The 27,197-nt window shown below is 40.3% G+C and overlaps 3 pseudogenes; all 3 read left to right on the plus strand.

Annotated features, from left to right (window-relative positions):
* The first annotated feature begins 7,160 nt into the window (after positions 1-7,160).
* Positions 7,161-8,428, plus strand: LOC119921429 (annotated as a pseudogene).
* A 4,126-nt stretch (positions 8,429-12,554) lies between these two features.
* Positions 12,555-18,052, plus strand: LOC119921430 (annotated as a pseudogene).
* Positions 18,053-24,356: 6,304 nt separating this feature from the next.
* Positions 24,357-25,275, plus strand: LOC119921222 (annotated as a pseudogene).
* Positions 25,276-27,197: the final 1,922 nt, after the last annotated feature.

The raw sequence follows: 27,197 nt of genomic DNA on the forward strand, positions 1-27,197 counted from the left end.
CTAGATCCTAGTCACAATAATTCAACCATAATAATAATAATGATAATTGGATTCATTGTTAAACACTCTGTGCCAAGCACTGTATTAAGCACTGGGATAGATACAATATAATCAGTTCGTACATGGAGCTCAATGTCTGAGGGAGAGGGAGAAAAGACACTGAATTCCCATTTTGCAGATGACAGAACTGAGACACAGAGAAGTGCAGTGACTTTCCCAAGAGCACACAGCAGGTACGTGACAGAGTTGGGATTAGAAATCAGATCCTCTGACTTAAGACTGTAAACCCATTGTGGGCAGGGATTGTCTCTCTTTATTGCTCTATTGTACTCTCCAAGCACTTACTACAGTGCTCTGCACACAGTAAGCGCTCAATAAATACGATTGATTGAATGAATGAATGAGTGACTCCCAGGCCTGTACTCTTTCCACTAGGAAACATTGCTTCCCTATCTGGTCTCTATGTGAGATCTTTGGCAATCAATAAACCTCTCTGTGATTTAGTTTCATCATATGTACATTGATATCTACCCTCTGTATTTAGATTGTGAGACTAGAATAGCCAGAACCAGTTCTTCCTGGTTATCTTGTGTCTGCCGAGGTGCTTTGGCATACAGTAATCACTAAATAAATGACATTATTGTTATGACAATTATTAGATAACTAACTAAGAACTAAACTGGGAGAAGAATCACACAACTGAATGGTGGAGAAGCAGCATGGCTTAGTGGAAAGAGCACAGGCTTGGGAGTCAGAGGTTGTGGGTTCTAATCCCTGCTCTGCCACTTAGCTGTGTGACTTTGGGCAAGTTACTTCACTTCTCTGTGCCTCAGTTACCTCATCTGTAAAATGGGGATTAAGACTGTGAACCCCATGTGGGACAAACTGATTACCTTGTGTCTACCCCAGTGCTTAGAATAGTACTTGGCACATAGGAAGTTCTTAACAATACCATCTTTATTATTATTATTATTTAGGCACTCAATGCTAGGAGTCAGTAGGATAATCATCAATGGTATTTACTGAGTATTTAATGTGGGCAAAGCGCTACATTAAGTGCTTGGGAAAGTACAATACAACAGAAGTGGTTGTATAACATATCACTTGGGCAGGTTCTGTATTGCCACCGTAGTGGGAAACCCTGGGTTGGTGGTGTTGTTTAGGATTACTCCTCTACTTCATTTCTCCATGTATTTCTTCCTTGGTAATTTGTCATGCACAGATCTTTGATGTTCCTCCTTGATCCCTGTAGAGATACTGAAGAATTCCAAAGCCACTTAAATTAATGCCGGTTTACTTGTTTTGAGTCTACATATCTATAATTCTATTTATTTATATTGATGCTACTGATGCCTGTTTACTCATTTTGATGTCTGCCTCCCCCCTTCTAGACTGTAGTAATCTCGTTGTGGGCAAGAATTGTCTCTCTTTATTACTGAATTGTACTTTCCAAGAGCTTAGTACAGCTTGGAAAGTACACAGTGAGTGCTCAGTAAATACGATTGAATGAATGAATGAACAAATGAATGAAAAACATTTTCATGCTCGGTTTTGTGCCTGTAGAAGTCGTCCTGCTGGCCAAAATGGGGTTTGATTGCTCCCAGCCATCTGCAAGCCCATGGCCTGCAGCATAATGAGATCCTCAGACTTTCATCCAGTGCATTTGCTGTGACCATAGTGTGACCACCTTCCAAGTGAGAAGGCCATTCATTTTGCTGCTTCATTTGAGAAGCAGCATGGCACAGTGGATAGAGCACGGGCCTGGGAGTCACAAGGTTGTGGGTTCTAACCTTAGCTCTGCCACGTGTCTGCTGTGTGACCTTGGGCAAGTCACTTTACTTCTCTGTGCCCCAGGGACCTCATCTATAAAATTGGGGTTGAGATTGTGAGCCCCATGTGGGACAGAGACAATGTTCAACCTGATTGGCTTGTATCCACCCCAGTGCTTAGTCCAGTGTCTGGCATACAGTAAGCACTTAACAAATAACAAAATTATTATTCATTTCACGAACAAACTAAGGCCAAGAAATCAATGGTTTGGGGATCTTTCTTTTAATGAAGACAGTTTCTCATCTATTGTTCCTGCTTTTCAGAGACACTACTTTTCCTCTTTCATTCCTCCCCTTTCCCTAGCTAATCCCTTGTCCCTATTCTACCTTGTCTCATATTTTGTTGCTGTTTTTTAATGGTATTTTTTAAGCGCTTATAATGTGCCAGACACTGTATTAAGCTCTGGGTTAAATACAAGCTAATGTGGTTGGTCACTGTCCCTGTCACACATAGGGCTTCATTCCCATTTTGCAGATGAAGTAACCGAGGCCCAAAGAAGTTAAATGACTTGTCCAAAGTCACCCAGCAGACACGTGGCGGAGTCAGGATTAGAACCCAGGTCCTTCTGTCTCCCAGGCATGTGCTCTGTCATATCATTTCCTACCCTGCCCCTTAAGAAATTGCTTCTGTCCTTTGTACTCTGCATATGTGGTTATGTCCCCAAAGCCTATCATTCAAAAAAATATGGTATTGTTGTTGTTGATCATTAGCATCTATATTGTATTATTTTTGTTTTCTGTGATTAGACTATATGCTCTTGATAGGCAGGATTCATATTATTTTTTATTACATTTTGTTTAACATTTAGATGAGATGTTTAAAAAATGACAATTCTGAGCCAGGTACAGTAATAAATAAAGTAATTGAAGTCATTATCCAGATACTTCAAGAAAGAAAATACGTTTTCTTCAGTTAGAGAATTTCTTGTGAGAGAATTTTTTTGTTTTTCCTGAATTATCAGAATCATCACCTCCTGTCACAATGTAATTTATCTAGGTATCTAGTATAGACTGGGAATTTGATTCAGGGACTATGTTTGGTGTTTTCATTTAGACAGTGTTTACTTATTTCGTCATGTCTGTAAACCTTTTGAATGCTTTAAACATTCCCAAGTGATTCCTTTGTGATCTCACCTAATAGCGTGAAGTACATTATGAAACAAAGTGGGGCCATAACCCATAAACCTCACTTACAAAGACCAGTACCTTGTTTTCCTGCTTCCATCAACCACCAACTGACCTCTGCTGCAGTGATGGGGCAGCTGAAAGAACAGTCCTGCACTGCTTCTTCACCTCGGCCTGACAAAGCTGAGTAGTAAACAGGCAGGCAAGTCCTAGTGATAAACACTAGTGTTCTCTTCCACTTCTAAACAAGACTGTCCTTTTGAAGCCCACTGTGTAGATAAGACCTGACTGTCATGGAGACATTATTTTTTCCTTTTAACTTGCCCAAGTCCCCCCGCACCCCCACCCCAGCAACTTGTCCTTGCTCCACTCCATCTCAATCCTGTCTCTTAAAATTGTTTTATCCAAGTTTTCCAAACCCAGAAAAGAAGTGTTAATGAGACCAGGGAAACCCTCCAATCAAATTGTCCCTCAGTACAGAGCCTCAGCTACACTGATTCCCCACCTTCCCCACTCTGCCTACCCAAGGAGTAGGGAGGGAAATTGCTAGGTAGCAAAGCCTAACTCTGGTGGTGGGTGTCAAGGGAAACTCAGAAAAGCAGCAGTGTGGCCTAATGGAAAGAGCATAGGCCTGGTAGTCCGAGGACCTGGGTGCCAATTCCAGCTCTTCCATTTGCCTGCTGTGTGACCTTGGGCAAGTCGCTTAACTTCTCTGTAGCTCAGTTTCTTCAATGGCAAAATGGGGATTAAATCCTACCCCCTCTTACCTAGATTGTGGACTCTCTGTGGGACAGGGACTGGGTCCAACCTGATAAAAATTGAATCTACCTCAGCACTTAGAGCAGTGCTTGACACATAGTAAGCACTAAACAAATACCATAAAAACACAAACAAAAAACCCAGGATGAATTTTATGGTGTTTGTGATGGGCATTTACCTAAGGGTCCCAATAATTGGCTTCAATGCTCTCAACCAAATTGCTTCACCTCATATATTTGCTGTCTTAACTTGCTACTCCCCAGCCCTCTCTCTTCATTCCTCCATTGCTAATCTTCTAACTGTACAATGGTTTCAATTTTCCCACCTCTCCCCTTATGCTCACACCCTTTTCCTGTCCTAGAATTTCCTATTTCCTCAAATCTGACAGACTACTAATTTTCCCCTATTTCTAATCTTCCTGAAAGGTCCATCTCTTCCAACATACTTTCCCCAATTAATTCTCAGCATCCCAAGCCATGTAAACCTGCCAGTCACCTCTAGCACTTCAGTACCAACTTATGTCAACCTCAGTACTTCTGTACAAGCATTTATTCAATTGTTTATTTGGATATGCCATTTCTAAGTACTCATGTCAATCTACTCCACTAGAAAGTGTAAACTCCTTAGTAGTTCATGCAATTGCATTTATTGAACACTTACTGTGTGCAAAGCCAGGCACTTGGGACAAAAAGGCACATTCCCAACCCACAGTGAGCTTACAGTGTTTATGGAGAGGCAATATGTTGTTTTTTTACTTCCCAAGTGCTTAATACAGTGCAGTGCATGCAGTGATATGCTATTACTAATATCAATCAGTGGTATTTATCACACACTTACCATGTGCAGAACACTTTACTAAAGACTTGAGAGAGTAAAATATATTAGAGTTGGTAGACACATTCCCCATCCACAACGAGATAACAGTCTAGAGGACAAAACTGAAGGCTGGGGAAGAGGACACTTTTTTCCAGCTCTTCCAGATGAAACAACCACCCACTACCTCCAACTGATCTTCCTTTGTCTTAATAATAATGATGGTATTTGTTAAGCACTTACTATTTGCAATGCACTGTTCTAAGCACTGCGGTGGTTACAAAGTGATCAGGTTGTCCCACAGGGGGGTCACAGTTTTAATCCCCATTTTACAGATGAGGTAACCGAGGGACAGAGAAGTGAAGTGACTTGCCCAAAGTCACACAGTTGACGGAGCAGGGATTTGAACCCATAACCTCTGACTCCCAAGCCCGTGCTCTTTCCACTGAGCCACGCAGCTTCCACGCTGCTTTGTCTTGATTACAATGAGCTATATGGGAGCAGCTGATTGCTTTCTTGTTTTATAATAGCACTACTACACTTGCTACGCTTACCACAGCACTTTACTACTACTACTACTACTACTACTACTACTACTACTACTACTACTACTACTACTACTACTACTACTGCTGCTGCTGCTGCTGCTTCTAGAAGGAAAAGAATCCAAGATGATAGACAAAGATATTACCTGCATGCTAAAATGAAAAAAGTTATTTCCCCTCAGACTTTCTTTCCCAAACTCCTGCTCCAGTGCTTCCGGTTAGACCCACTTTAATCACTGTCCAAAGGGAAACTTTAGTGGGAAAAAGCTCATTCTACCCCCTGTACAGCCCTGCACTGACTGAGTTGTTTTCTAATAATAATAATAATAATAATAAGAAGAAGAAGAATAGTATTTGTTAAGTGCTTACTATGTGCCAAGCACTGCTCAAATTGCTGGGGTAGATACAAGGTAATCAGGTAGTCCATGTGGGGCTCACAATTTTAATCCCCATTTTACAGATGAGGTAACTGAGGCACAGAGAATTTAAGTGACTTGCCCAAAATTACACAGCTGATAAGTGGCATTGTCTGGATTAGAACCCACAACTGTGATTTCCAAGTCTGTGCTCCTGCCACTATGGCACACTGCTTCTTGTATCTGCCCCGGTGCTTAGTATAGTGCCTGGCACTTGGTAAGTGCTTAACGAATAGCATGAAAAAAGTGATTGGGAGAGTACAAGAGATATAGGAACAAGCCCTGTTCTCAAGGAGTTTGCAATTTACTTACTGTGTGCAGAGTACTGAATTAAGCACTTCAGAGAGTACTAGTAGTATTGGTAGACATGATTTCTGCCCGCAAGGATATTATAGTTTAGTGGGGGCGAGGAGGATGTCATAGGGTGCCTAAACAGCTTAGTCCAGCCCTGTGCCTCTAGGGGCTGCCCAGCCTCAAATAAACATTATATAGCTGGAAGCTTTCATGATTAAGATCCTCTCACCTAGCCCTTGAGCTCCTAAATGCCTTAGGAAAGAAGAAAATATGTGCCTTGGTCGAGGTAATACGCTCATAAAGGAAAATTCCCTAGTTCCACTTGTATAACTAGGAAAAAAGATAGTGACCTCTGGTAATAATAATAGTATTTTATTTAGTAGTAAAAATTTTTAGTGCTTGCTATGTGCAAAGCTCGTTACTCAGCACAGGGAAAGAAATACATCGATGACTTTTAAATATGGTTCCTGATCACCAGAGGAATCACAATCTAAGAAGCATGGGGTGGGGAGTGGGGGGAAGGAGGGAACAGACAATAGAAGAGAGCAAAAAAAAAATACAAAATACCAAAATGACAACAAACATAGTTGTTGTGGGCAGGGAATGTTCCTGCTAATTCTGTTGTGTTGTATAATCCCAAGCACTTAGTACAGTGTTCTGCACATAGTAAGCGCTCCATTAATACAGTTAATTCATGAAAGGACCAGGATTTCAGACTCACCCACATAGCATTCCCAGATGTCACAGGCGCAGCCATGCTAGTGTCCTTCTCAAACGTCTAAAAGTCCAAAAGGTCACATGCATGCTGGTCGAGTCCTTGCCTGGGTTGGAGCATTTGGCATCACAACAAATCATTCATTTAGGAAGGGTATTAACGGGCGCATATGTATACGAACTTTAGCTTCTTAATACAAAGACCTGTTCTTCCTTACAAGATGATGGCTTCAAATGATTCTGCTGTGGTGTTTAGCGAGGTTTCCAAACAAAAGCCTCTTGAGATAGCTAAGGACGATCACAGTAGGTGAAATTTCCCTCCTCTGCTCTGAAGTGGATTAACAAACAGTAGCATAGAGGAACATATTCTACATAAACAAAGATGTGTGTGTTTATTGATCTGTGAATTATTTTTCCATGTATCCTGTAGAGTCCTGCAAGAAATCCAGATTCTCCAACAACTGCTGTCATTGATCCTTCAGTGCCCCTAGTTCCTCAACCTGGAATCTTCTAATAACATCCTCCTTTAAAAAGAAATAATAATAGCAAATGACATTTATTGAAGTGTAAAGGATTTTCTAACACCACCCATTCCCACGAGGAAGGTAACTCCCACACTTCATCAACAGCTGGACCCCGGCATAAAGGACATCCAAATGAAGATGATGGCTGAGAGAAATTTTACCTTTCTGACAGTTCATTTTGTAGGAGTCACAGATTACCGACCTCTCAGAGTTACCCCTTTTCTGGTGTTTCTTGGGGTTTAATGTATTAACTTTGGTTGGGAATATTGGAATAACGGTTTTGGTCAATACCAGCTCAGGTCTTCAAGCTCCCATGTACTGTTTTCTCAGTAATTTGTCTTTCCTGGACATCAGTTATTCAACAGCTATTGCTCCCAAAATACAAGTGAACCTCTTAGCAGCCAAGATAAGCAATTCTTTGTATGGCTGTATGGCTCAGTGGAACGAGCCCGGGCTTTGGAGTCAGAGGTCATTGGTTCAAATCCCAACTCTGCCAATTAGCTGTGTAACTTCGGGCAAGTCACTTAACTTCTCTGTGCCTCAGTTCCCTCATCTTTAAAAAGGGGTTTAAGACTGTGAGCCCCCTGTGGGGCAACCTGATCACCTTGTAACCTCTCCAGCGCTTAGAACAGTGCTTTGCACATAGCAAGAACTTAATAAATGCCATCATTATTATTATTACAGCTGTATTTTCTTCAGTTGCTTTGTAGACGTCGAATGCCTTATTCTGGAGGAAATGACATACAATCGCTATGTTGCTTTCAGCAACCCACTGCTTTACTGAACACTCGTGTCTCAGAGGGTCTGTGTTGGTTTTATAGTTGGGGCATACACAAGCGGGAGCGTCACCTCAATTGTGCATGTTGCCTCACGTTCAGGTTGCCATTCTGCAGCTCCAATATCATTTTTTTGTTTGTGATATTCCCCCGTTGTTAGCATTGTCCTGTGCTGACACCCATTTAAATGAGCTTCTGCTTTTTCTCTTATGTGGCTTTATCCAAACAAACACTTTTATGATCATCTTCTTATCATATGTATCTACTATCATCACTGTCTTGAATATCAAATCTTCGGGAGCAAGAAGCAAAACCTTGTCCACCTGTGTTTCCCACCTAGTAGCCATGACTTTATTCTACGGGACCCTTCTGTTCATGTACTTATGCCCTATTGCTACCTATTCCCTGGACACAGACAAAGTTGTTGCTGTGTTTTATATTGTAGTCTTTCCCATGTTTAACCCTATTATCTACAGCCTGAGGAATAAAGATGTAAAAAATGCTGTCAAGAAATTGTTACAGATAAAATTTTTTTTTCCAAATGAATATAGGTTTCTTCTTATTCAAAAGCCTTTAGAAAGGGAGTTTCAGGAAAGCAAATCACAGTGCCATGCATTCTATTGTGATGAGTGACTTGTGGTGAAGGTCAAATAACAAGGTGAAATAAAAAGTTGAGCAACCATCAAATTTGATCCAAGGTGGTTCAAGGGTCCAGGTAATTTTTTTTCTTCTAGAGTAGCTCATTGTTCTTAATTATCTGTATAACTGCCAAAACACTTACCTTCACTTGGTTGAGGAACGCACTGCCTGATAATGATAATAATAATAATAATGATGCCATTTATTAAGCACTTACTATGTGCAAAGCACTGCTCTAAGCGCTGGGGAGGTTATAAGGTGATCAGGTTGGCCCACGGGGGCTCACAGTCTTAATCCCCATTTTACAGATTAGGGAATTGAGGCCCAGAGAAGTTAAGTGACTTGCCCAAAGTCACGCAGCTGACAATTGGCAGAGCTGGCATTTGAACCCATGACCTCTGACTCCAAACCCCGTGCTCTTTTTCACTGAGCCACGCTGCTTCTCTGATAGCAAGAATGTGTTCCTTAAAATGTACTGAATTTCACTGAAACGTTGATACACCCTGACAATATTTGACGCTTCTGGATGGAACAAGTATTTTCTAGCCGAAGATACCAGCTAATTTTCAATCTTGTTTATTATTATTATTACTTTTTAAATGGTATTTGTTAAGCACTTACTATGGGATAGGCACTATACTAAGCACTGGGGTGAGAACAATAATCAGGTTGGATGCAGTCCCTGTTCCACATAGAACTCACAGTCTTCTTCCCCATTTTACAGATGAGATAACTGAGGCACAGAAAACTGAAATGACTTGCCCAAGGTCACACAGCAGATGAGTGGCAGAAAAGGGATTAGAATCCAGATCCTTCTGACTCTCAGGCCAGGGTTCTATACGAACAAAATATTCCATATCACATTATATATATATGTTTGTACATATTTATTACTCTACTGATTGATTTTATTTTTACATATTTATTCTATTTCTTTTATTTTGTTAATATGTTTTGTCTTGTTGTCTGTCTCCCCCTTCTAGACTGTGAGCCCACTGTTGGGTAGGTACTGCCTCTATATGTTGCCAACTTGTACTTCCGAAGCGCTTAGTACAGTGCTCTGCACACAGTAATTGCTCAATAAATACGATTGAATGAATGAATGAATTTTGCTTTACCAGCAAATTGGGAAGCTTTATTTATCCCTTCCACTTAAAGCTACTCTATACTATTACTGCCATCTTCTCCATCAATGTCTTTCTCTTCTCCGCACTGTCACCAACCCACACTTATACAGAGACCCACTCATATATTTAGAGACCTCTGATCACGTACATATACACAAATGTGAAGCGGCACGGCATAGTGGAAAGAGCCCAGGCTTGGAAGTCAGAGTATGTGGGTTCTAATCCTGGCTCAGCCACCTGTCTGCTGTGTGACCTTGGACAATTCACTTCACTTCTCTGGACCTCAGTGACCTCATCTGTAAAATGGGCATTAAGACTGTGATCCCCACGTGGGACAACCTGATTACCTTGTAACTACCCCAATGCTTAGAACAGTGCTTGGCACATAGAAAGCACTTAACAAATACCATAATTATTATTATTACACAAATGCAGCCATGCACACAGACAAAATCATGAAAATAAGTGAACTGACACTCAGCTATGACCTTAGAGACTAGAACACTCTAAATTACACACCTTGGGATGGGAAGGTAGGGCTAAGTCTGTTTCGCAGTGTTGAATCCTGATTTATTCATGCACCTTCTAAATTAGAATGGATTTTATGATCTGCTAAACTGAATTCATTCCTCAGGAGATTCCAGTAGATGATAAAATTCAATTTTACTACTGAGGAATTTGTAATGCTCTTTTCCTCCTTAGCTTCAAAAGCTATTTTCTTCCTCCAAAAACAGAGTCTTAGTGGTTCAGGATTTTTTAACAGTTTGCATGACAGCATCATGCATTAGTGTTGATAACAGGGTTTACTGTAAATGGGTAACATCCATTTATATTATGCCTCTCATTTTAGATTGTAAACATTGTAGGCAGGTACATGTCTACCAACTCTATTATATTTTACTCTCAAATGTGTAGTACAGTGCTCTGCACATAGCAAGCAGGGAATAAATTTCAGTGATGATGATGATCGGTTGACCTACTTAATTTCACCTTTCTCCATTATGTATGTCATTCTGTTGCCCAAAAGAGAACCTTCAAAAATGCCATTCTGCATTTATCTTCTCTGTTTAAACCTCTAGTAATTGCCCACTCCTCTCTGCAGCACCCAGAGACTCCTAAATCATTGGTTTTAAGCCACTAAATTATCTTCTTCCTGCTTATCCACTCTCTTCTCTCACTACAGCCCAGCTCACTCTCTTCACTGCTCTCAAACCTGGCTCCAGCCAAGGTGCCAGTAATCCACGGAGCAAGAGAAAGTATACACAGTGGCTTATACCCAATATATTACCTGGTTGACCCTCCTGATTTTCAACCTGAGGAACAAGGGAGGTCTTGTCTCTCATACCACCAATGCTTTCCCCATGCCCATCCCTCTGCCTGGAACTCCCTCCCTCTTCAAATTGGAATGATCATCTTCCTCATCCTTCTCACGTTCAAAACCCTCAATACTCACATCTCCTCCAAAGAGAACTTCTCTGTTAATTGCTATTCTTCTCAGGTTAAATCGTCCCATCTGCCATCTCAGCAGTTCTGCATTTACTGAGCACTTCTGAATTTACAATGTCCAGGAGCACATATGTACAGCTCTTCAAGTGCAGCACTCTATTTCTTAAGCCCTCACTCGTGTACAAACCCTACTGATCACATTTAAAAAGTATGAGATTTGTTAAATGCTTACTATGTGTCAAGCACTGTATTAAGCCCTGGGGTCAAATAAAGATAATTGGATTGGACACAGTCCCTGCTCCACATAGGGCTCACAGTCTCAATCTCCATTTAGCATATGAGGTAACTGAGGAGCAGGGAAGTTAAATGATTTGCCCAAGGCCACACAATAGATGAGTGTTGGATCCAGGATTAGAATCTAGATCTTCCAACTCTCAGGTTTGTGTTCTTTCTACTAAACCACATTGCTTCTCTACAGGCTGCATTGCTTCTTTTCCCCTTCTCTGAAAAAAGCGTTCCAGTCTTTATGCACAGCACTGTCTACTATCATATATTAGTAATTCTACATTCATTTTAATACAAACGAGGATATACAGACATGTAGCAATGCCATTCCTCTACTCTAAAGGTTGAGGTTGGACAGTCTCAAAGTTAAAAAAAGAGGAATCTACACTACTGCCATCAGAGAAGTCTGAGCCCAGGTGACCCCAAAGGCAGGTTAATGATCCAATCTGTGGGTCGCATGAGTTTTGGAACTGTGCTATCAGCCAAGGATCCTGTGTCCAAGAGACCCTCTGTCCAATATAAAGAACATCTTCATTATCCATATAAGCTCCTTTAGGGCTGAATCCTCCCAGAAACAGGAGTTTAATCATCTGGATTTTACATGATTAAAGATGGCAAGTATTTCTTTGCCATTCTAACACCCTCATCTGATACGGGAAGTCTATCAGCGTGAAAGATTTGAGGGAAGAATATTCTGCTCTCCATTTACTGGCTTGGTCTCTGCAGGCAAGTGAAGTGTAGAGGATAACTTCTATCTAGTGAATCTGATTAGAATTGATAGGCAAAATTCCTCTATTATGGAAGTAAGTGGCTATATTAATTTACTTTTTACTTGTAGAGTAGAATTGGAAGGCAAAAATCAAAGCCACTAAAAAGGTGAGGACATTTTGAGTGAAATTAGTATGTGGTTATGTTAACACATATCTGGCTATTTGCACTTTCAAATTTAAGATTATACCATCTAAAACGTTAGAGCGATGTACATTTTCAGGTGGTTTCTCAGAGAATAGGGGAGAGCTATGTCATAACCTTCCTAGCTTGGAGCACAGTGGAAAAAAGGCTTTTCTAAATTTTGTCCCTTTCCTTACAACCCATTCCTGGCTGAATATCATCAATGAAAGCCCAGTTAGTGAGCGGATGTTCCCAGGACACAGTTCTCTATCTGGATTTTGCAGTCTCCTTGGAGCCATTCTGAAAATCAACAGTTCCACAATGCACCAAAGCATGGTCTAACACATCTGATGGTTTTTGAATGGAGGAAGATGGAAGAGTCTGATTTACTAGTAAAAATAGTTGAGATCAAGAATAAAGTTAGTGATTTTACCAGCCAGTTAACAGGACATATTAATAATAATAATAGGGGTATTAGGTGCTTACTGTGTACCAGGCACAGTACTAAGTGCTGGGAAGTCTATCAGTCCCTGTCCCACATGGGATTCACAGCCTTAATTCCCATTTTACAGATGAAGGAACTGAAGAGGTGAAGTGACTTGTTCAAGAGCACACAGCAGACAAGTGGCAAAGCCAGGATTAGAAGCCAGGTCCTTTTGACTCCCAGGCCCACGCTCAATCCACTAGGCCATGCTGCTTTCCTACAAACTGAACATTCCCTCAGTGGAAAGTGCTGTGCTTTCTCTGCCCTCCTAGGGGGAAGAAATCCAAATTCTTCAACTACAATTTATTCATTTTAGTCTACTCAGATTGCCAAATTTTCTCCTCAAGGCTTTATATTACAACTCAGCTTCTTGTGGGTCCCTTACAACTAAAGTAGTAAAACTCTGGTTCCTTTTGCTTTCTGCCATGGATACACAGATATCTACATTAATGAGGCCTGAAGCTGATTTAACAAAAGTATTAACAATAAAAATGATAATAATGATGACTAATAATTTCTGCGCTCTATATATGAGACGACTTGGCTGACTCAGAGGGATGTCATAAGAACTCAGTTAGAGAAAGGAGAATTCTTATCAGTCCCACTTATGTTCAGCATAAGAAATCAAGGGGTAGGCCTGGGAGTCAGGAGACTTGAGTTCTAATCCTAGCTCTGCCCCTTACCTGCTCTGTGATATTAGGAAAATCATCTAACTTATCTGTGCCTTAGTTCCATGGGGATTCAACATCTTTTCTCCCTCTTTGAGCTCCATGTCGGACCCGATATTCTTGCATCCACTGCAGCACTTAGTAAATATATTATTATCCTTGTATGCACAGTCGAGGGACACCATTTAACACCATGGCTGGCCTGTGTTTGGGCCAGGGGGGCAGACACACACTCCTAGAGATTCTCTCGAATGCTGATTCCTTTTGCTTTGTCCCCCAGTTGATCTTTCTTCCGTGTACCAGAGAGATCCACACTGTCAAAGAGCAGAGTAGGCAGCAGGACACGTATCTTCTATCCTTGGAATGGCTGCCTCTTACTAATTGAGAATTAATTGGGAAGAGATTGGGCATAAGAGTGGTTTCTTTCTCCTCCACAGTTCCTTAATCACTCCACAATGGAGAATAGGACTTGGTTATTACAGAAAAATAGGATTGGTTCTAATGGCCACAAAATAACTTTGGTTTCTGATTCAGGTTTCTTTCAAACTCCACATCCTGAGGTTGCATAGCTGCATAGGGTACTGTTATGAGTCATCTCAGTGGTTTTACCTTTCGTTTCCAAACTAAGAGGTGTTTTGAGTAAGCCTGTGATTCACTATAGTTCATCCACAATAACAGTAGTAGCAGCTGGAAAACAAATCAAGACAAAACAAAAAAATTACATCTGGATGGAATTTAAGTAAGTTCTTTGGGCTGAGTGTATCAGTGGAGGATTGGGGCTAAGCACTGTCTCAGTGAATATCTTCCTCTCTTTCACTGGGTTGTAATTGAATGAAGGCATTTGGTCACAAAGAGGATGATTGATATCTTTTATTAATTCAGCCTTTCAAATGGCAAAGTAGGATTAATTTGGATATTGAAGTGAATGCACTTATATACCTTGCCATTTCCCTAATCCAAAATTTACTCTAATGTCTGTCTCCCCGTATAGATTGTAAACTCTTTGTGGGCATGATTAATAATGATAATAATAATAATGGCATCTGTTAAGCACTTACTATGTGCCAGGCACTGTACTAAGCGCTGGGGTGGTTATACACAAATTGGGTTGGAAACAGTCCCTTATGGGGCTCACAGTCTTCAACACCATTTTAAAGTTGAGGTAACTGAGGCACAGAGAAGCAAAGTGACTTACCCAAGGCCAAACAGCAGACAAGGGGAGGAGGCAGGATTAGCACCTATGATCTTCAGACTCCCAGGCCCATGCTCTATCCACTACTCTGTACTCCTCCTCTATCATGTCTACCAACTATTCTACCAACTATTGTATTGTATTGTCCTCTTCCAAGTACAACTGTACAGTGTTTACTGATTCACTGATTCACTGATGGACCAGGAAAGTGTTTTTGGCTACTATTGTACCCTCCAAAGTGCCTAGTTCAGTATATGGCAGTCAGGAGACAATCGATAAATGCTATTACTACTACAATCCCTATCACTGGAGCACAGGAGACCTGGGTTTAAACCTCATCTCTGTTACCTTTGCTGTGACCTAGTCACTTATCATCTCTGGGCCTCATTTTCCTCATATGTAAAATGGAGATTAGGCTGAATCCCAGGTGGGGCAGCCTCTATGTCCCATCTTATTATTTTGTATCTACCTTGGCACTTACACAGCGCTTAGCATGTAATACATGTTCCACAAATACCCCAATTATTGCTCTCTTTCATAGTTTAGTAAGTATGCTTAATAAATGATATGATCAATTATTGTTGATATCATTTTGCTCTCCATTTTAAAGGAAAATCCATTTGAAAATCTGAATACACGGCTGGAAGCAACCACACATCAGTGATTGAGTTCCTGCTTATGAGTCTGACAGATCGCCCAGAATTGCAGATGCTTCTCTTTGTCCTGTTCTTGATCATTTATTTGGTCACTATGGTAGGAAAAGTGTGTATGATCCTATTAATCCAGATCGATGCCACCTTTCATACCCCCATGTACTTCTTTATGCATAACCTCACTCTGTGATATCTGCTATTCTACTGACATGGCCCCTAAAATGCTGATAAATTTCCTTTTGGAATGTAAGTCCAGCTCATTCATTGGCTGTGTCTCTCAGAGTTTCTTTTTTGCCATTTATATTACCACTGAGGACTTCCTCCTGGCCGTCATGGCATATGACAACTACACAGTGATTGTCAACCATAAATAGTACACAGCTATCATGACCCCAAAGATCTGCCTTCGGCTAGTGCCTGTGTCTTATCTGCAAGGTCTTGCCAATTCGCTGACACACACATTGGATTATTGAGATGGAATTTTTGCGGACATAATGTTGTCAATCATTTCTTCTGTGATATCCCCCCTCTCCTGAAACTCTCCTGTTCTGACTCCCACACCAATGAGCTGCTGCTATGGACCTTCTCTGGAGTTATTGTAACAATCACCTTAAATTATCATCGTAATTCTTACATCCAAACTGTCACCACCATCCTCAGGATCGTCTCTGTCAAGGGGAGATACAAAACCTTCTCCACTTGCACCTCCCACCTGACAGGTGTGATCTTGTTCTATGGCTCACTGTCGTTCAGCTACATTCAGCCCAGTTCCCAGTATTCCCAGGAGCAAGGTCAAGTATCTACAGTGGTTTACACCCTGGTCATCCCTATGAAATCTCTCGCCCCTTCCCTCCTCCTCTCCTTCCATCTTCAACCACTCACTCCCCACTGGTTCCTTCCCCTCTGCCTTCAAACATGCCCACGTCTCCCCCATCTTAAAAAACCTTCTCTTGAACCCATCTCCCCTTCTAGTTATTTCCCTATGTCCCTCCTACCCTTCCTTTCCAAACTCCTAGAACAATTTGTCTACACTCGTTGTCTCGAATTCCTCAAGGCTAACTCTCTCCTTGACACACTCCAATCTGGCTTCCATCCCCTATACTCCACCGAAACTGCCATCTCAAAGATCACCAATGACCTCCATCTTGCCAAATCTAATGTCCCCTTTTCTATGTTAATCCTCCTTGACCTCTCAGCTGCCTTTGACACTGTGGATCACCCCTTTCTCCTGAACACACTATCCAACCTTGGCTTCACAGACTCCGTCCTCTCCTGGTTCTCCTCTTATATTTCTGGCCGTTCATTCTCAGTCCCCTTTGCGGGCTCCTCCTCCACCTCCTTACTGTAGGGGTTCCTCAAGGGTCAGTTCTTGGCCCCCTTCTGTTCTCTATCTACACTCACTCCCTTGGTGAACTCAATCGCTCTCATGGCTCCAACTATCATCTCTACACTGATGACACCCAAATCTACATCTCTGTCCCTACTCTCTCTCCTTCACTCAAAACTCGTATTTTCTCCTGCCTTCAGGACATCTCCGTCTGGATGTCTGCCCGCCATATAAAACTCAATATGTACAAGACTGAACTCCTTACATTCCCTCTCAAACCGTACCCTCTCCCTGATATTCCCATCACTGTAGACGGCACTACCATCCTTTCCGTTCCATGAGCCTGCAATCTTGGTGTCATCCTTGAATCTGCTCTGTCGTTCACCCCACAAATCCAAGCAGTCACCAAAACCTGCCGGTCTCACCTCCACAACATCGCCAAGATCCGCCCTTTCCTCTCATCCAAACGTCTACCTTTCTGGTTCAATCTCTCATCCTATCCCGACTGGATTACTGCATCAGCCTTCTCTCTGATCTCCCATTCTCCTGTCTCTCCCCAATTCAGTCTATACTTCACTCTGCTGCCCGGATTATCTTTGTATAGAAACGCTCTGGGCATGTTACCCCCCGCCTCAAAAATCTCCAGTGGCTGCCCATCAACCCACGAATCAAGCAAAAAATCCTCACTCTTGGCTTCAAGGCTTTCCATCACCTCGTCCTCTCCTACCTCACTTCCCTTCTCTCCTACTACAGCCCAGCCTGCACCCTCCACTCCTCTGCCACTAACCTCCTCGATGTGCCTCATTCTCGCCTGTCCCGCCGTTGACTCCTGGCCCACATCCTTCCCCTGGCCTGGAATGCCCTCCCTCCACACATCCACCAAACTAACTTCCTTCCTCCCTTCAAAGTCCTACTGAGAGCTCACCTCCTCCAGGAGGCCTTCCCAGACCAAACCCCCTTTTTCCTCTCCTCCTCCTCATCCCCCGCCCTACCTCATTCATGCATGCATTCATTCATTTATTCATTCATTCAATCGTATTTATTGAGCACTTGCTTTGTGCAGAGCACTGTACTAAGCATTTGGGAAGTACAAGTTGGCAACATATAGAGACGGTCCCTACCCAACAATGGGCTCACAGTCTAGAAGACCTCCTTTCACTCCTCACAGCACTTGCATGTATTTGTACAGATTTATTACTCTATTTATTTTACTTGTACATATTTACTATTCTATTTATTATGTTAATGATGTGCATATAGCTTTAATTCCATTTGTTCTGACGATTTTGACACCAGTCTACATGTTTTGTTTTGTTGTCTGTCCCCCCCTTTCTAGACTGCGAGCCCGATGTTGGGTAGGGACCATCTCTATATGTTGCCGACTTGTACTTCCCAAGCGCTTAGTACAGTGCTCTGCACACAGTAAGCACTCAATAAATACGACTGAATGAATGAATGTTAAACCCCTTGATTTGCAGCCTGAGGAATAAGGATGTGAAGGAGGCTTTGAAAAGGTCAATAGAGGGGGAAAATTGTCACTACTAATTTCATCAAAGCCTCCTTTAAGCAACGCCAATAGTCCCTATCCCATTCAGAACTCACAGTCTAAATAGGAGGAAGAACAGGTATTGGATCGCCGTTATATAGATGATGAAACTGAGGCACAGAATAGTTCAATGTCTTCCCCCAATTTACACAGCAGACAAGTGGCAGAGCTGGGATTAGAGCTTTGTCCTCTGACTCCCTTTCCTTTGTTCTTTTTACTAGACCACACTGATTCTCTAGTGAACAATAAATGGACGACAGTGAACAATAAATGAATATGAGTAGTAACACAGGTGTTCATAGTAAGAAGACAAAAGGAAATCATAGAAGAGCTCTAGGGTTAACTTTTTTCTGTGAAAACAAGGCTACATAAACCAAAAATTAATAGGTGAACAACTCCAAGGTATTAAATCCAACATTTTTCAGATAGTTTCCGGTGAAACTCTAAACTGTAAGGTCCTCCCCCAGATTGTAAACTCCTTGTTGGCAGGAAATATGCCTACTAACTCTGTTGCACTGTATTTTTCCCAGCACTTCATAGAATGCTGTGCACACACTAAATGCTCAATACATAGCATTGATTGATTGATAGATCTCCATAACAAAATATTCTCACAATGTTTCTGCTTTATGATTGCTTTGCTCTCTATTCCATATTTGGAATTTTAGGAACAGGGTTAGTGCTCTAGAACCAAAGTTCTGCAATTTCCTGTTAGCTATGGCTCTTTCTGTCACTGTATCTTGAATTGTGCTCATAAAACTTATCCAGCTTTGTGCCAAAAAGGGATTTGGTGGCCACCCTGTACATGGTGTAACCCTAACTTCCCAAAGTACCTCCCTGCACTAAAGCTGAATTAATGTCAGGCCTGATGGCCCTTCTCAGAGCAGACCAGGAAAATTTGCACTTTAGAAGGCCACTGATGGAGCTCAGGGTTTGGAGGGCTTTATGATGGATGAATCTGTTGGGAATTGACTCCACACTGTCCAATGAACGTATTTAAACTATACACCTAAGGAAATGTTTGGTGTAACTCTCATAACTCCCTTTTCCACTACTTTGTTCTGCCACCCTTTTTTTCCTCATTCCCTTCCCTTCAATTCTCTGTATCTCCATTTCTCTTTCCTTCCCATTCATTGCTTCAGCTCTGTTCCTCCTTCTTGCACCAGGTCTGCTTGAAACATGGTGTAGCCGGCTCTGGGAGAAGCTTCGGGTTTCTTGAAATTATAGGCAAAAAGCAATGACAGAAAGTAATAGGCATGGTACAGAATCATACAGGTGCGACAAAACTTCTTCCTTAGATTGGAAGTTGACAGAGAGCAGAGATGATGTATTTTGTTTCCTTTGTGTAGTTGTATGCTCAATAAATTCCTTTTGATACTTTTCAGACTGATGCCAGACTTCATTTGCACTCCTGTTTTAGGGCATAGAATGGACTGTAGGTTTAGGCTGTTTGAATTCATTTTTGAAACAGCAGGAACATAAGGAGTACGGAAATCCCTATTGGGATACAACAGCTTTGGAGCTGAAGGGCCCCGGCCTGGGAGTCAAGGAACCTGAGTTCTAACCCCGGCTCTTCACTTACCTGCTGTGCAATGTTAGGTAAGTCACTTACCTTCTAACAACAACAACTAACAACATTTTAGAGGTGAAGAAACTGAGGCAGAGAGAGGTAGTGACTTTCCCAAGGTTACTCAACAGGCTAGTGGCAGAGCTGGGACTGATTCCTGTGTGTTCTGGCTCCCAGCATCATGCTCTTGCCACTCTTTGAAAACTTCCTGTGGTTGCCCATTCATTTCCTCATTAAACAGAATCTCCTTATCATGGGTCTTATGGCACTCAGACAGCTCGACCCCTCCCTATCTAACCTAACTCAATTCCAGCTGCAACCTAATCTGGACACTTCACTCCTCTAATGTCAACTTACTTGCTGTTCCTGATCTCATCTCTCTTACCACTGACACCTTGCCCTTCTCCTCCCACTGTCTTGGAACTCCCTTCCTCTTGCTATTTGACAGATCACAACTCTCCCCACCTTCAAAACCCTCCTATAATCTAATCTCCTCCAAGAAGCCTTCCCTGACTAACCCCTCATTTCCCCATCCTCGTCACCCAAACATATTCTCTGGTTATGCACTTGGGTCTGTACACCTTGAACATTTTGATATGCACCCTATCTTCAGCCCCCCAACACTCACGTCCATATCCTTATATTCTGCTACTTCCCCTTTCTATAATTTATTTTAATGTCTGACTCTACCACCATATTGTAAGTTCCTTGAGGGCAGGAATCATGTCTACCAACTGTATCATATTCTACTATCCCAAGAGCTCAATAAATGCCATTGATTGATGGACAGAGTACAATCAAGGTTACTAACAGAATTAACTTTAGCTTTCAGCTCCAGTTGAGATAAAATCTGTTTTTAATTGGCTCTCCATGTTAAGATTTATGTTAGAGTTTATCATGGATGAAATAGGTTTCTTGAAGTTGCGCTAGACTGGGACTGATGAAAAGCCTTTTTCTGGGAATAGGAAACAAATCACTAAAATAGGAAAGGAAAATAACAAACCGCCAGGGCATTTCCACACTTCAGAGAGGATCCATGCCATCAGAAGTCCCACAGGATACTTTAATGAACCAGATTCAGGTTCTGAGCTAGGATTCAGAGCTCTGAAGGGCTTAAGAGACTGTGTCCCCAAATGTCACTGCATCTAATATTAACAGAACCCACGGAGTCAACTCATGGCAGAACTGTCTGCTGCATGAAGGGGTTATCCACGCAAGGCTCAGAATATAAGGATTAATGCATTTTGGAAATTACTGTCTACTTTTGGTGTTATTCTTACATTGCATATTTACTGTCCTATTTGGGTTATTTAAATGTGAAATGAACTGTTTAGAATTTAATTTTCCAAATTTGCTCCAGACTAAGTAACTGACTAAAGTGCAATGAAAGAAGTTGTGATGCTCACTGGCTATAACACTAAATACAGGTATGGGTACCCAAGGGCCATCTTACGGATATGCCCTATATTTACCTTATATAAGAGAGTGATTTTATTGTATGATTTATTCTAATATCCAGAAAATTATGCAACCTTTTAAAATATTCAGACAAGTTTGCTGTTATTCTACAATTTACTGAAATTTTTGCTATTATTTGTATTCAGCAATTTTTAGCAGCAACTGTCTGAAACGTTGTAAGAAACCATCTATATGCTTAATGAGTTTATATATTTGTAGGTTCTTTTGAAAAAATTATAACCATAGAGCAAGAAAAATATTTAGCCCTATGCATACAAAAGAGCCATTTACATTTTTCAATTTTTCAAATTTTCAATAATGCTTTTCTGTAGTTGACCACAAGACAGTAACTACTAATTGAAGATAAGCTCAATTGAGAGATTTATGATTTTATCTTGCCAGTTGTTACATCAAAAGATGGTATTTTTCAAAAATTATTTTAGTATTTTAATGGCTATTAAAATGCAAATATTTCAGTGTTTTGGTAAACCATAGCTCTGTGCTAAAACTTCATGTACTTTGGGCATTTATGAGAACGCTACAATTTGCTATGCTAATATTAATCATTTTTGGGTGTTTCAATTTCCCTTCAATCCAAATAGCTTTATGCTAAAGGGGAAAGAAAGATTTTGGAGGTTGCTTTAAAAACAATTGCTTTCACTTCTCTAGAAGCACAATCTTATTTATTGAACAGAGATTTTCTTAGAGGCCTACAGGTCATAGTTTTTAAATACTTGATATCCACCTCATCCTCAGGCCTTATCACATGTTCATATTGATTTCATATTCATGATGTATTTTAATGTCTGTCTCTCCCTCTAGACTGTAAGTTTCTTGTGGCCAGTGTGTGTCTACCAACTCTTGTATTCTATTATCCCAAGTGCTTAGTACAGTGCTCTGCACATAGTAAATGCTTAATAAATACCATTGACTGATTGATTCTAGACCTCCATAGTTCCACCAAGGTCTAAAGCTTTGAAGACCTCTGTCAATTTATCCACAATGTTCTTTCACTTACCTGTGAAACTGCTAAGAACTGTATTTCATTTAAGCTTTAGAGTGCTCAGATCAGAAACATGAGAGATGGTTTATGTCTGATTCTAAATGGAGAAGGAAGAAACACAAACAATTTTATAAATAAAATTTATTTTATAATTTATGGATGGAGATCTGAATTTGAGCAGGAAGCAATCATTAGGGCATAGCATTTTAGAACAAAGGTACAAGAAAGAAATGTGCAAAGGTCACAATTCATCAGAACCATTTGTTTATGATGCTCCAAAATGGAATAACCCAACACTTGGCACCCTTGAGTCAATGTTGAGAAAAGTATCCTAACATCTAAGGCTTTTTGGTTGTCAGGATACACCTCTGAAGCAGGCAAACCCAGAAAATTATGTATTTGTCATCCCCGGAGATCTTTGGAAAAAGAAAAGATCATCTGATCTGGATGGTTAATTCTTTCATCTTTTTGGAGGCCTTCACCAGCTAATTGCTAAGCACCCTATTTCATACTTCCCTGTCACGTCAGTCCTTCTGCCACCCGGGCCCTTAAGTACTCATCAGAGTATTTATGTACCATATTTCATGTATGTGGCTTAGTGGAAAGAACATGGCCTTGGGAGTCAGAGGTCATGGGTTCTAATCCTGTCTCCCCCACTTGCCAACTGTGTGACTTTAAGCAAGTCACTTCACTTCTCGGTGCCTCAGTTACCTCATCTGTAAAATAAGGATTAAGACTGTGAGCCCCACATGGGTCAACCTGATTAGCTTATGTATCTACCCCGGTATTTAGAACAGTGGTTGGCACATAGTAAGTGCTTAGCAAATACCACCGTTATTTTTACTATTACTCAGTCCTACCTGAAATTAATTTTAGTGCATGTCTCTCCTTAGACTGTGAGCCCCAATTGGGATAGATACTGTACCAACTTGATTACTTGGTATAATGCTTGTGACACACAAATTCCTTAATGATGCTATTATTATTATGAAAGCCATGGATATTTAAAGGTAAATTCCAGTTCTAGTTCTCTGTTCTTACTAAGAGCCATCTATTTTATATCTATAAAATCAGGTGAATATTTTTTAAAAATATTTTGAAATATTTGTTTTCTAGTACGTTGAATGTATGCCCTCGATTGGTTACAACAGAGGTAGAATTTCCATCTTTTCATACATCTGAAGTGGGGAAAGGGTCACTGACTAAGATTTCTTTCTAAGCAAAGATTTCTGGGAAATTTACTCAAGAACAGATTTCTAATTTGCTCAGAATAATATTTGTTGCCAATTTTGTTTTACACTATCATATTTTGTTACTTATAAGCAGCGTTAAATAAGCTTTAGAAATAAACTTATTATAATGATTCAGTGGACAAGAGAAACCACAAGAGTCCTGATCAGTATCACCTTACATTTACCAGTTTTTGATGTAGTAAAACTCATTTGAGTTTTTTTAAATCCTCTACTAATGTGATCCAATTTTGCCCGCTAGATTCTTTGGCTTCACTAGAAGACTTTAAAATCTTCTTCAGAGCTTTTGAACAAACTTTTATTTTAAGTGGTTGAGTTCCCCATATTTTGTTAGAAAGATGTATAAGTTTCAAACTTGGGGTAGTCTGAGACAAACCTATCAAAACTTAGACTCTTTGCCACAGAACTTCATTTGCTCTTCAACTTTCCTTCAAATTTGGGACTCAAGTTTAATTTGACACATTTGTTTTAATACATTTAGTCCCTGAAAAATGAATTGCTTTCATCTATACCTTTCTGACCAGTTTATAGACTCCTTTTTTTTTCTTTCAGGATTAAAAGGAAATCATGGACTCTCAGGAGTTTCTGTTAGCCCAGATGGCCCTGGAAAATTAACCTACCTGATATTTAGACTTACAGATGAACATTTTGATGTCATGCTTCCAGTTTCAAGAACAGCCATATGAGGGAGAGGGTGGGTAATCTGAACTTCAATCCTGAAGAATGAAGTAGTAGATTTCTCCAAACTGTTGGATAAGAATAGTTTAAATCTAGCATAACTGCTTGAAAGAAGAACAATGAAATCGAATGAATAAATAAAAAGAGATGGATGAAAGGAAAACAAAACCAAGGACTTTTTAATGTGAATCTCTTTAAAGGACTACCTCAATGGTAAACATATATGTATATATATAATATATATGTATTTCACAAGCAATTTATCTGTCACCGTCTATAAATATTAATGATACATCTCTCTATTGTATGGGCCCATTAAGGGATTTTCTAATTGACAAATTCATTAAATGGCTGTAAGAAATCACACTACAGTTACTGAATCCATTCTTATGAGATTGACAGATCGTCCAGAGCTTCATGTCCCTCTTTTTATGCTTTTTCTAGCAATCTATTTTGTTACTTTGGTAGGAAATATTGAAATGATTATTTTAATCCAGGTTGATTTCCGACTTCAAATCACTATGTACTTTTCCCACAGTAACCTTTCCTTTTTAGATTTGTTATGCCTCAGTCTTTGCTCCAAAAATGTTGGCAAACTACTTCTCAGAGACTAAAATCATTACTTTTACTGGATGCTTTGCTCAATGTTTCCTCTTCATCACGTATGTATCCTCTGAAGGCATCCTCCTGGCTGTCATGGCGTTTGATCAATACATGGCAATCTGCAACCCACTGCTTTACAACATCACTGTGACCAAGGCGCTCTGTGTCAATCTTGTGGTTGGGTCCTATCTAGTAGGAATTATAAACTCACTGTTACACACAGAGACCTTGCTGAGCTTGACTTTCTGTGGCCCCAATGTTGTGAACCATTACTTTTGTGATGTTCCTCTGCTGCTGAAGCTCCCATGTGCTGATACCCATATTAAGGAGATCCTCCTTTTCACCCTGTCCGGGATTCTAGCTATCATCACCTTCCCGTTCATCTTCATCTCCTACATCTTCATCATGGCTACCATATTGAGGGTCCCCTCTACTGAGGGGAGACAAAAAGTTTTTTCCACTTGTGCCTCCCATCTGACAGCCATGACCTTGCTTTATAGCTCAGTTAGCTTTAGCTATGTCCAACCAGCATCTCTGCATTCTCCTGATCAGGAGAAAGTAGTGTCCATCTTTTACACCTTGGTAATTCCCATGTTGAATCTGCTGATATACAGCCTGAGGAACAAATATGTGAAGGAGGCCTTGAAGACAGCCATGACTTAAAAGAAAATATTTCCATGGGTAATTTTGACAAGGGAGAGGGAGAAAATAACTCCTTATGATAGGACTAAAAATGAAACATGGCACAATGGTGTAATGCCTGGTAAAGTGCTTTCTTTGAAATTCTTTCAGGTTTGTAAGTAGTACCACTCACACCCAGCATTTAAATGGGGTGAAAATGGGCAGCAAAAATAACATGTATATATGTAGGTATATATAAATATACATTTCACAGCTATGAGATATTCCATATATTGCTGCACCAATGACTAATTGGTGACTAATGACTACTATAAAAAATAAGACATGAGTCCTTTATCATGAGACACTATATAAAATAGTAATAATAAATAATAATTGATCATTATTGTATTTATTAAGCGCTTACTATGTGCCAATCACTGTTCTAAGTGCTGGGATAGATACAGTGTTATCAGGTTGTCCCATGTGGGGCTCACACTTTTAATCCCCATTTTACATATGAGGTAACTGAGGCACAGAGAAGTTAAGTGACTTGCCAAAGGTCATACAGCAGACAAATGGCAGAGCCAGTATTAGAGTACACATCCTCTGACTCCCAAGTGCATGCTCTTTCCACTAAGCCACTTCCAGTCTAGACTGTGAGCTCGTTGGGGGCAGAGAATGTGTCTGATGCTATATTGTACTCTCCCAACTGCTTATACAGTGCTTTGCACACAGTAAGTGCTCAACAAATATGATTTGTAGTAATAATAATAATGTTCCAAATATTTTTTATCTCTTGACAATAAATGACTGACTAAAGATTTGGGGGATTAAAGATTTATTTTATCTCATTGTATTATTAACGTATGTATTAGATGACAAGATTATTTACTGAGCGCTAAGGAAGAAACAATTGCCTTTTCAAAAAACAGCTTTCCCCATGTGAGGAGATTGGAAGACAACATAATATTGAACTAGCTGGTGAATGGTCTTAATAGAATTAGAATCACAGCTACTGTGTCATCATCATCATATCATCCACTTGTTTTGAGACATCATTGTGTGCAGGAACTATAAATTGAATACATTATTAAGAAGTAGAAAGAAAACTCGGAAAAATGGGCACAAAGGTTCTAATGCTATTAAATATTATCACACTAAGTACCTTGTTGCTTTGTACTTGTTAATTGCCAAAGTTTTTAACCAAAGTCTTTAAATTTAGGATAATGAAATTGTATTGATCTTCCTATTATCCCAAAACATCTTTAACAAAATTCACTAATTCACTTGTGTCATTCTTGATTTCTATTATCTAACTACCATCTATGGTATAGTTGTCAATTTATGTTTACTCTGTCCCTCTAGGTTTGTAAGCAACTCAAAGAATGGGATTGCATCTTTTATTTTACATTTTCTTCACTTAGAAATGAATAAATCAATAAACAATATTAGGTGCTGAAGTGATCAATGGAATGACTCCAATCCACCAACAGAATTAATTGAGTGCCTACTGTGTGTAATTCATGTTACTAGAGTCCAACAGAAGCAAGCATACATTCCCTATACTCATTCATTCAATCAATCATATTTATCGAGTGCATACTCTGTGCAGAACACTGTACGTAGTACTATATTTTATCAGCTTGTACTCTAATGAGGATAGAAAGACACAAATAGATTTAAAAACATGAGGAAGAAGAAACTGGAAAGACATATATTTTGAAAAGCATTTGGTTAAATAGACTATCTAACTTAATAGGAACAGATATGCTATGGGTGGTTCTGCTGTGAAATAGTGAAAAAGCACTGAGGGGTGGTAATTGGAAGAACGTGAAATGACTGAGAAAGCATTAAGTATGTCTTTTGGAGGGACTGGATTTTTAGGAAGGAGATGGAGAAGGGGAAGGCCATGGTTTGGTGCAGTCCTTTAGGAGCAGTGTTTCGAACAGTAGGAAGTGGCA

This window comes from Tachyglossus aculeatus (assembly GCF_015852505.1).
Source record: "Tachyglossus aculeatus isolate mTacAcu1 chromosome 12 unlocalized genomic scaffold, mTacAcu1.pri SUPER_6_unloc_2, whole genome shotgun sequence".
Classification (NCBI taxonomy): domain Eukaryota; kingdom Metazoa; phylum Chordata; class Mammalia; order Monotremata; family Tachyglossidae; genus Tachyglossus; species Tachyglossus aculeatus.